The sequence below is a fragment of the Rhinopithecus roxellana genome, chromosome 8 (genome assembly GCF_007565055.1).
Source record: "Rhinopithecus roxellana isolate Shanxi Qingling chromosome 8, ASM756505v1, whole genome shotgun sequence".
NCBI classification, from domain to species: Eukaryota; Metazoa; Chordata; class Mammalia; order Primates; family Cercopithecidae; genus Rhinopithecus; species Rhinopithecus roxellana.
This window is the reverse complement of record NC_044556.1, coordinates 85,496,039-85,506,418: the sequence shown is the minus strand read 5'-3', so window position 1 is coordinate 85,506,418 and position 10,380 is coordinate 85,496,039.

Genomic DNA, 10,380 nt, shown 5'->3' with positions numbered 1-10,380 from the left:
CTGAATACAGCAGACTGATGGGTCTTGACTCTTTATCTAGTTTGCCAGTCTGTGTCTTTTAATTGGAGCATTTAGTCCATTTACATTTAAGGTTAATATTGTTATGTGTGAACTTGATCCTGCCATTATGATATTAACTGGTTATTTTGCTCATTAGTTGATGCAGTTTCTTCCTAGCCTCGATGGTCTTTACATTTTGGCATGTGTTTGCAATGGCTGGTACCGGTTGTTCCTTTCCATGTTTAGGGCTTCCTTCAGGGTCTCTTGTAAGGCAGGCCTGGTGGTGACAAAATCTCTAAGCATTTGCTTATCTGTAAAGATTTTATTTCTCCTTCACTTGTGAAACTTAGTTTGGCTGGATATGAAATTCTGGGTTGAAAATTATTTTCTTTAAGAACGTTGAATATTGCCCCCACTCTCTTCTGGCTTGTCCAGTTTCTGCTGAGAGATCTGCTGTTAGTCTGATGGGCTTCCCTTTGTGGGTAACCCGGCCTTTTTCTCTGGCTGCCCTTAAGATTTTTTCCTTCATTTCAACTTTGGTGAATCTGGCAATTATGTGTCTTGGAGTTGCTCTTCTGGAGGAGTATCTTTGTGGTGTTCTCTGTATTTCCTGAATTTGAATGTTGGCCTGCCCTACTAGGTTGGGGAAGTTCTCCTGTATGATATCCTGAAGAGTGTTTTCCAACTTGGTTCCATTTTCCCCCTCACTTTCAGGCACCCCAATCAGATGTAGATTTGGTCTTTTTACATAGTCCCATACTTCTTGCAGGCTTTGTTCATTTCTTTTTCTTCTTTTTTCTTTTGGTTTCTCTTCTCGCTTCATTTCATTCATTTGATCCTCAATCGCTGATACTCTTTCTTCCAGTTGATCGAGTCGGTTACTGAAGCTTGTGCATTTGTCACGTATTTCTCGTGTCATGGTTTTCATCTCTGTCATTTCGTTTATGACCTTCTCTGCATTAATTATTCTAGCTGTCAATTCTTCCACTCTTTTTTCAAGATTTTTAGTTTCTTTGCACTGGGTACATAATTCCTCCTTTAGCTCTGAGAAGTTTGATGGACTGAAGCCTTCTTTTCTCATCTCGTCAAAGTCATTCTCTGACCAGCTTTGATCCGTTGCTGCCGATGGGCTGCGTTCCTTTGCAGGGGGAGATGCGCTCTTATTTTTTGAATTTCCAGCTTTTCTGCCCTGCTTTTTCCCCATCTTTGTGGTTTTATCTGTCTCTGGTCTTTGATGATGGTGACGTACTGATGGGGATTTGGTATAGGTGTCCTTCCTGTTTGATAGTTTTCCTTCTGACAGTCAGGACCCTCAGCTATAGGTCTGTTGGAGATTGCTTGAGGTCCACTCCAGACCCTGTTTGCCTGGGTATCAGCAGCAGAGGTTGCAGAAGATAGAATATTGCTGAACAGCGAGTGTACCTGTCTGATTCTTACTTTGGAAGCTTCCTCTCAGGGGTGTACTCCACCCTGTGAGGTGTGGGGTGTCAGTCTGCCCCTAGTGGGGGATGTCTCCCAGTTAGGCTACTCAGGGGTCAGTGACCCACTTGAGCAGGCAGTCTGTCCGTTCTCAGATCTCAACCTCCGTGTTGGGAGATCCACTGCTCTCTTCAAAGCTGTCAGACAGTGTCGTTCGCGTCTGCTCAGGCTTCTCCTGCTTCCCCTGTTGTTTTTTTAGCTGAGCCCTGCACCCAGAGGTGGAGTCTATAGAGACAGGCAGGTTTCCTTGAGCTGCTGTGAGCTCCACCCAGTTCGAGCTTCCCAGGGCCTTTGTTTACCTACTTAAGCCTCAGCAATGGCGGGCGCCCCTCCTCCAGCTTCGCTGCTGCCTGGCGGTTAGATCACCACAGACTGCTGTGTTAACAATGAGGGAGGCTCTGTGGGCGTGGGACCCTCCCGGCCAGGTGAGGGATATATTCTTCTGGTGTGCCCGTTTGCTTAAAGCGCGGTATTGGGGTGGGAGTTACCTGATTTTCCAGGTGTTGTGTGTCTCAGTTCCCCTGGCTAGGAAAAGGGATTCCCTTCCCCCTTGCGCTTCCCAGGTGAGGCGATGCCTCGCCCTGCTTCAGCTCTCGCTGCTCAGGCTGCAGCAGCTAACCAGCACCGATTGTCCGGCACTCCCTAGTGAGATGACCCCAGTACCTCAGTTGAAAATGCAGAAATCACCGGTCTTCTGTGTCGCTCGCGCTGGGAGTTGGAGACTGGAGCTGTTCCTATTCTGCCATCTTGCTCCGCCCACCTTTATGTCATTATTTTAACAGACTAACCTGATGTTTTGCAGGATATCCAAATGATCCAAATCTCTTCAGACTATATTGAAACAGAGGGCAGGAGGGTTAACATAGTCCCAGAGCAAGACTATGAATGTAATGTTATCTGTCTTATGTGAAATCAAGTACTTCTGATCTATCTTTCTGATGGATATTGAAAATAATTTGTTCACCAGATAAATAGGCACATATCAAGTAAGGAGGCTGTACTGATCCCTTATAATAACATACTTCACATACAACTGTGATTAGGGACACAGATTGACTAAGTGTGTGATAATCTACCATCATCTACCAGAATCCACATTTTTTTTTTGCAATGGCTCTATGGTGAATTAAATGTTGTTTGCTAGAGCAACCAATCCTGCATCCTTTAGGTGTTGAGTGTAGTATTAATTACTGTTATTCTACCTGGGATACAGTATTGTTTCTGCATTACTATTTTGTCCAGGAAAGGAGGCATTTTCAAAGGCTTCCTCTTGACCTTTCCTAACATGATTGCATTTACTCTGCAGGTCCAGTAACCAGTGTAAGAGTTTGCCAGATGTAAAATATGTCAATCTCAGTTATATACTCGGGGACAGTGGAAGTGATCACCTTGTGAACCCCTTAACACATTGTAAGCTAGAATTGGTCCAGGACTGCATTTATCTCTGGATGTCTATATGTCTCCATAACAGGACCTGTTTTTAGTGTCAGTTCAGATTCTCTATCCAGATTATGTGGCTCTCGACATATCTGGCCTTCTGTAAGATAATTTCAGGCTTCAAATTCACCCATTGTTGTGTCTCTGCTACTCTCCTAACAAGGCCTGGGCCTGATTTTAAGCATAATTTACTGTTTGGCTGCAGTGGATAAAGATATCTTTAAACACTGTCATAAAGATATTCTAGCTCTTGCATTTTCCCCCGAGTTAGTAATTACATATATATTTTTTTCAGTTCATCAATTGTATATGGCAGCAACCCAACTCCACAGTCTTTTACCAAATCTCCCATATATGTCAGCTAATACAGGTATCATGCATGCCAGTGCATCCCTTCCATCTGTATCCTATCCAAATTCACTACAAATAAAAGTCTCAGCAATTAAGGCAGTATGCTAGTGGATGTCTACCCTCTATTTCCCCATAACAGTGGGTCTCTTGTTAGCGTTTGTCTAGTGAGTGATCCAGTTCTAGAATCCTATCCTGAGAGTGTGCTTTTTAGGACCAAGCATGGAACCAGCTATGTTAGGTTGGGTTTCCAAAAGCAGAGGCTAAACTGAGAATTTATTCAAAATGATTTATTAGGAAATGCTTCAAAGAAAGTCTGGTAGGGAGTGGAGAAGTGGACTTGGAAGAAAGATACCGAATGAGGATATAGTGCAACAATAAGGTTTCTGCCTAGGCATTAGAAGTAGAACACCACACCCAGATGACTCACGCTGGTGGCCAAGGATAGTAACTTAGAGGCATCTCTTTTGCCTAGCAGACTGGATTCTCTGCTTTTCTTGCTGCTTCCTTTAAATAGACCATTGAGGCATTTACCCTTGAACTTAAAGTGACCTGCACCCTGTTCCCTTATATATACTGCAGGTTTCCACACTATCAGTCTCTCTGCCTGACACTTTATTCCTGCCTTGTGTGATTGGGGGCAAGGGGACTGCCTCCCAACTCATTGTGCCCTCCCTGCCTAGGATTTGTAAATAATAAGTCTTTGAACTTATTTCCTGTTGTGGTAGTGTATTGAATTTGAGTCTTCCTTCTGAAGAACCAGGAGCTGGTCTAGGCTGGGTTTGCCCCAGGATGCCCCAGGAGAACACAAAGTTGGACTCCTAGCACCATAGTGATGCTCAAGCAGGCATAAGCTGTACATGGGTCAGACCTGACCGCAAGGGTGTTTTCCAATATAAACAAGTTTCCTATGTGAGGGACCCCTGGTCATGGGTCAGACAACTGGGTATTAGGCCCTCCACCAGGTAAAAGAAGTATCCCATGAAAGGGACATTGTAAATGCCCATGCCTAACTCCCCTTCATATCTCACTGGGGCAGGTTTGCCAGCTGCTCGGGTACTGGAACCCCACTTTTGCTGGGGGCTCCCAAAACACGGTATCAAACAAAGTTGCACAAAAGGTAATTTTGTCTCACTACTGCAGGGGAGTTCCAAAAACAGTGGTGGTCATATTTCAGAGTGATCCTCATTAGTGTAAGGGAGCAAAAACATTTATACTGCTACACCACAGATGTTGGCTTAGGGCTCTCCCTGTGTGAACGTAAATTTCTAGGTACTTCTGGCTCTCTGCATCTAGGCAAAACAGGTAACAGCAGCCTGAGGGCAAGTTCTCTAAAATAAAGATTTAAATGCTGGCTGTTGGGAGTTGGGAAATACCAGGTGCTCAGATGGGTGAAAATGCCAAATGTGTCTGAGGACTCATGAGTAGAGCAGCAACTAGGCCCACTCTTCTGGCCCTGAGATTCTCTCCTAATTCATTCATCATGGATTCATTCACTTATCTGGGTTTGAAATCTACTTACATCACTTACTTACTACCTGACTTGGACAAGTTATCGAACTCCTCCGTAACTCAGTTTCTCCATCTATAAAATGGGTATGATAAAGCACCTCTATAAATGTAATATGTTGTTGTGAGGATTAAATGAGACAATGCATATAAATAACTCAGAACATTCTGCTTGACCCAGAAATGACACTCAGTGAATGGTAGTTTTTATTATGACTGACAAAAAGAAGTAGCAAACGAAGACAAGAAATAAGCTTGCTAATAGTCCTCAGTACAGAGATGGTCTATGTGGCTACAATCTTTTCTTTCTGCCAAATATGGGAAATGGAGCCAGAGTGGATAGTTGCAGCATGAAAGGACAAACTGGAGATTTTCCTCTGATGAATAGTATGTCTATAGGGCAGGTATTTTTCCTCATAAGAAGAGATAAGGATAAAGGAACCTTGATCCCAGGTGAAATGAGGAAGCTGTACATAAATCCAGGATATTTATTATATTGAAGCAAGTTGGTGAAAGAAGAATCTAAAAGATCCTTGAAATGAGGAAGGAAATTAAGTATCAAAACCACTAATTATTTTTTAAAAGTATAAAATTATATTAAATTTATTTTATTATAAAACATATGTTCTCCATATATTATCAATAATTATTTTAGCCCTTTTCATTAGGCGTTGCAAGGTTTGTATGGATAAAGATTTTTTTAAAAGCCGTGATTTCTTTCCTGCATCTGAACCCAATATTGCCTTATAGTTTAGACCATATGACCTAGGCCTTTTGCCAAAATCTTGTAGCAACTGTTGGGAGAGGCAGTCCTTTATGAGCTCTGAGTGTCCCTGCACACCCTTGCTGGATTTTTCAAGAATGCAGGCCTTGATCACTCTTTGCCTGGGGCATTGCTCAGGGTCATGTTTGCAGTGAGCAACCTTGAGGAATGAGGTAATGACTCTTGGGAACAAATAGCAGGCTTGCTATAGAGGAGGTGGAGTCCCCAAACTCAGAGCTCCTCAACTGTGATACAAACCAATTATGTGTGCAGCATTCACTAGGGCTGCTTCAGGTTGCCTCTGCAGGAATTAGATGAGGAGGAGACAAAGGGAGCTGATAGAAATATAAACTCATGCTGCTGGACAAGCTGTGAGTAATAATGTCATTTATGTCAGGTCTAGAAATCTCATGTCTTCTGTCAGCATCCATGAAATAGTAACAGGTTAACTCATTAGCCTGTAAGTAGGATAAAAATGCCAGATCCTGAGAGCAACATTTCTAGTGTAGGAAATACACGTGAAACTGTCCCCATAGCATTAATAAGAATTATATACAGGCATTAGACAAAAGTACAGATAAATGTTAACCAGATTACCCTTTGACTAATTTCCTTGTAGCTGCTTATGGACCATGTAGACCAGGACATAAAATCTAACTTTCTCATTTTTCCTATACATAGCATCTTTAACATCAGGAGCACAAGACTTCCCATTTGAGATATTTTTCAGAACAGCTGATGCCAACTAGTCCTTGGTTCCCATCAAGAAACCAAGTCAGCATGAGAATGTGATTTCTTTACCTCTCTGTCCCATAACTTCACCCTTCATTCTTCAACCAGTCAACATCTTGGCCTACTACCTGTCCAAATTCTTTAAAACACCTAAACCCAAGCTCTTCACGGAGATGGATTTGAGGTTTCCTCCCATCTCTTTGTTTGGCAGCCTTATGATTAAAGCTTTGTCTGCTGCAACTCAATGTCTTGGTGTATTGACTTGATGCACATTAGGCAATGAGCCTGGCATGATTACATATCTCTTTAGAATAAAGAGAAGGGCAGTTCAAGGAGAAACATGGTTGTGTGTGTTAAGTCTTGAAAGGAATCCATAATGTTGAGGCTTAACAACTGTCCAGATGTGGGTAACCAAATTCCCAGAGCTCTGGATGGGATCTTGAGGAAAGTGTCAAAAGTTTGTGGTAGGACGTCCCAAGGTGGTGGGATGACTACCTTAAGGGAAAAGAAAGCAGTTGATCTAGGGCTAGAAGAGGCAGAGATGAACTACAGTGTTCTCCATTTGCAAGATAGGCCTCCTTTCTGTGGGGCTTTGAGACTGAGAGGCAAATGAGATCAGAGTCCTAAGGCATTTATAAAGATCCAGAGGGTCAGGTAAAGGGAACAGGAACTGGCATGGTAAGTAGCAGTGCCAGGACTTAGAAAAAGAAGAATCACCAGGGAGGGAATGAATTCTAAAAGGTCACAATAGAAGTTGTGTACTAGCCTGCAAAACATGACAAATCTCCATATTTTAACATTTTCCAAATATAGGGATGTTCTTGTAATCAGTAGTCTCAAATAGTTGGAGGAATATGCCAATGCTATCATTGGTCCCATCTCTATTATTCTTCAAGCCTTGATCTTTGTTCCTGCATAACTGCCTGGTAGAATCTGACATGCAAAGTTTGGATAATGACAACTGCTGATGTCTACATTTGGGAACAAATGCAATATTGGTTATTTGGCTTGCTGCTTTTCTCTTGAAGGAAGGGTGAATCACAGACTGGTCTTGTAGTCGTGCCATTGAGCCCAAGTGGTAGGGATAGGTTGCAGGTTGGAGTGGCTGGCTGAGAGCAAAGCAATGGCTTCAGCTACTGGTGTCTAAGGGCTGTAGCCATGATAGACCAAGGACCCAAGGCAGGTGCTTGTCCACTTAAGTGATCAGAGAATGTAATGGGTCTTTGTGGTGATTATCTCACAAAATCTGAGCAGGCAAGTTTGGTGACTGGGAGATCAGTTTACAGGCCTGAAGCTCCAGACACCCTGTGGGGCTCAGGGTTAGGGATTTTGTCCCTAGGAAAGAAAACTTCCAAGGGTCAATCTGAGCTCTGGTTCTGGAAACTTGAAGATAAAATGCCAGTTATGGGGCACATTGAGTTCAGGATTTAGAACTAGATTTGAGGAGACTGATGTCAGACGGAAGGTGCCTAATGGAGGTTGGGGGTGGAGGTGGGTCACAAACCTAGAAAACAATGTTTTTGTTGTTTTGTTTTTAAACATAAATCCTTGCCATTTGAAAGAGAAAGGTAGAGATTCCCCTCAATTCCAGTGAATCCTTTGTTGTCAATGAAACATCTTTTAGAATCTTCAGCTGGAAAAAATATGAGAACTTCTCTTGCCTAGTCTTCTGGTTCTAGTGTGCAAATATTGGAGCCTTTCCTATTCTAGCAAACCTCAGGGTGTGTCCTGAGTTCACATCTGCAAACCCGTCTATATGACCCACCTCATAATGTGAGACCAGCTCCTGACAAGAACATAGCTTCACTCACAGTAGATGTTCTGGGACAGATTGCTCCCTTCCTGCCTGTGTTCCCCCTCTCCAGCTCCATCCTCCTGTGTCCCTGGCTTATGACTTCCTGAGTTTGTCTTTAGTCTTGACAATGGATTTTGCTTCATTACTGCTGACCACTAGCATTTTATTGGGATGTGGTTTGCACTACCTCACTGTTTTTTTCCACTTCCTTCTTTTTAGGACATTAATCTGTCTACTCAGACCAAAGCCCAACCTTGACCTGCTTGGCCATGGGCCCACCTGGCCTGGCTGTACCTCCTTGGGAGGGGAGATTATACTGTTGGATACAGGCTATCAAAATCTCCTTGGGTTTAGCTAGTTAAAAAGACATATGTCTTGATATTTCATCAGCCCTGAGTGTTTTTTTAAAAAAAATCATTATGGGAAAAAGAAGATAAAGCGTTTTGGGAGCTTTTATCATTTTGAAGATCATTCTGCAGTATAGTGATAAAAAATACCAGCAATGCAAACATCTGGGTGAAACAGCAGCAAATCAAGTCATAATTCTTTTTTATGTGAAAATATTTATATTCTCCCAGGCCTTGTATCCTTAGTTAGTGTCTGACGTTGAGTCAAAGGAATGTTTCACTACATTTAATAATGAGCATGAGGAACGAACCTCAAGTGTGACGCCATCTGCAAAGCAGTGTGCATTTAAAGTTTGTTGACAGAACTTCCTAGAGGGTAATTGGAAAAATAAGCTTGATTCCTAATGAGAAGATACCTTACATTTTCCTTCCTCTATGAAAAGGACCACTTATAATTTTTTCCATTTCTAACAGTAACAATTTTAACACTCAAAATTCAGTTTTGTAAGTCCTAAAGGGATTGGAGACATATGTCTCCAGAAATCTCTACTATGATGGGGAATGAGATCTGGTCCAGTATAGAAAACATTCACATCGTAGGAATTAGGGGACACACATTTATTTACATATTTATTTTTAGAAAGTTTAGACAGACTTTAGAAAGTCTGTTTTTCATAGGAAGAAGTCTTTCCTAGATTATTTGTATAAGCCTGGAACAGGGGAGGAGGAAGAACTTTCTCTTTGGAAGTTTTCAAACACTTTACATAGCATTAAATCATAGCATTATCTATAGGGTAATTAAACATCTTAGAACTAGGCTATGATGTTATTTGCTGCTGAGTGGAAATGGATTCTGTGGCTAGTGTACTAGGCTAATCTTCTTCTAATAATCTCATTTATTCTTGAGAATCATCTAAAATAGAAAATAGCATTTTGATTCCCAGCATTAATTTTTTTGTTTTGTTTTGTTTTAGAGATGGAGCCTCGCTCTGTTGCCCAGGCTGGAGTGCAGTGGCGCGATCTCGGGTCACTGCAAGCTCTGCCTCCTGGGTTCACACCATTCTCCTGCCTCAGCATCCCGAGTAGCTGGGACTACAGGCGCCTGCCACCACGCCTGTCTAATATATTTTTTTTTTTTGTATTTTTAATAGAGATGGGATTTCACCATGTTAGCCAGGATGGTCTTGATCTCCTGACCTCGTGATCTGCCTGGCTCAGCCTCCCAAAGTGCTGGGATTACATGTGTGAGCCACCATGCCCGGCCCCCAGCATTAATTTTATAATTGTTTTTCTGGGATGAGAGAGGGCTTGTGGGACATATGATTCATGTTTTGACAAGAGAGTTGCTGGGAAAATAGATGTAGGACAATACATTGCCAGATTTAATAGAGGAAAATGGAATTTAAAAATGAAAGATTCACAAACTAGAAATCCATAAGTTGACATTGACTTGTGTCGGTTTCTTGCCATTAATACCAAGAAAGGAAAGCAATAATCATCAGAAGCCAGCATGGATTCACTTATGAGCAAGTCAAGACTAACTAGTGTTACCCGTTATCTATGCACCTATACCTGAGCCTGTGCATATACCTATACCTGTATCTATACCTATGGCTATACTTATGCCAGATGTATCTCCATCTAATATTATGTATTTGTTCACACATCACCGCTAAAAAACTTACTGCTGTAACCAAGCAGGTTTTGCTCCCCAAAAACCTATGGAAATAAAACATTTTTTAAAAAAGGAATTCTGTAGATATAATCAATCAGAATTTTAGCAATAAATGTGATGAGATCTTCCATTACATCCTCTAGGAATGTAGAGATGGGAATTGTGGGCTCGAGTGCATAAAACTAGGTAAATTCTTAATTAATTGAATGAGCTAAACCACTGCCTCTGAAAGAAAAATTTCTCTAAAAGACCAATGCTGATTCAGATTATTTTTATCAAAGTATTACAAAAAGGG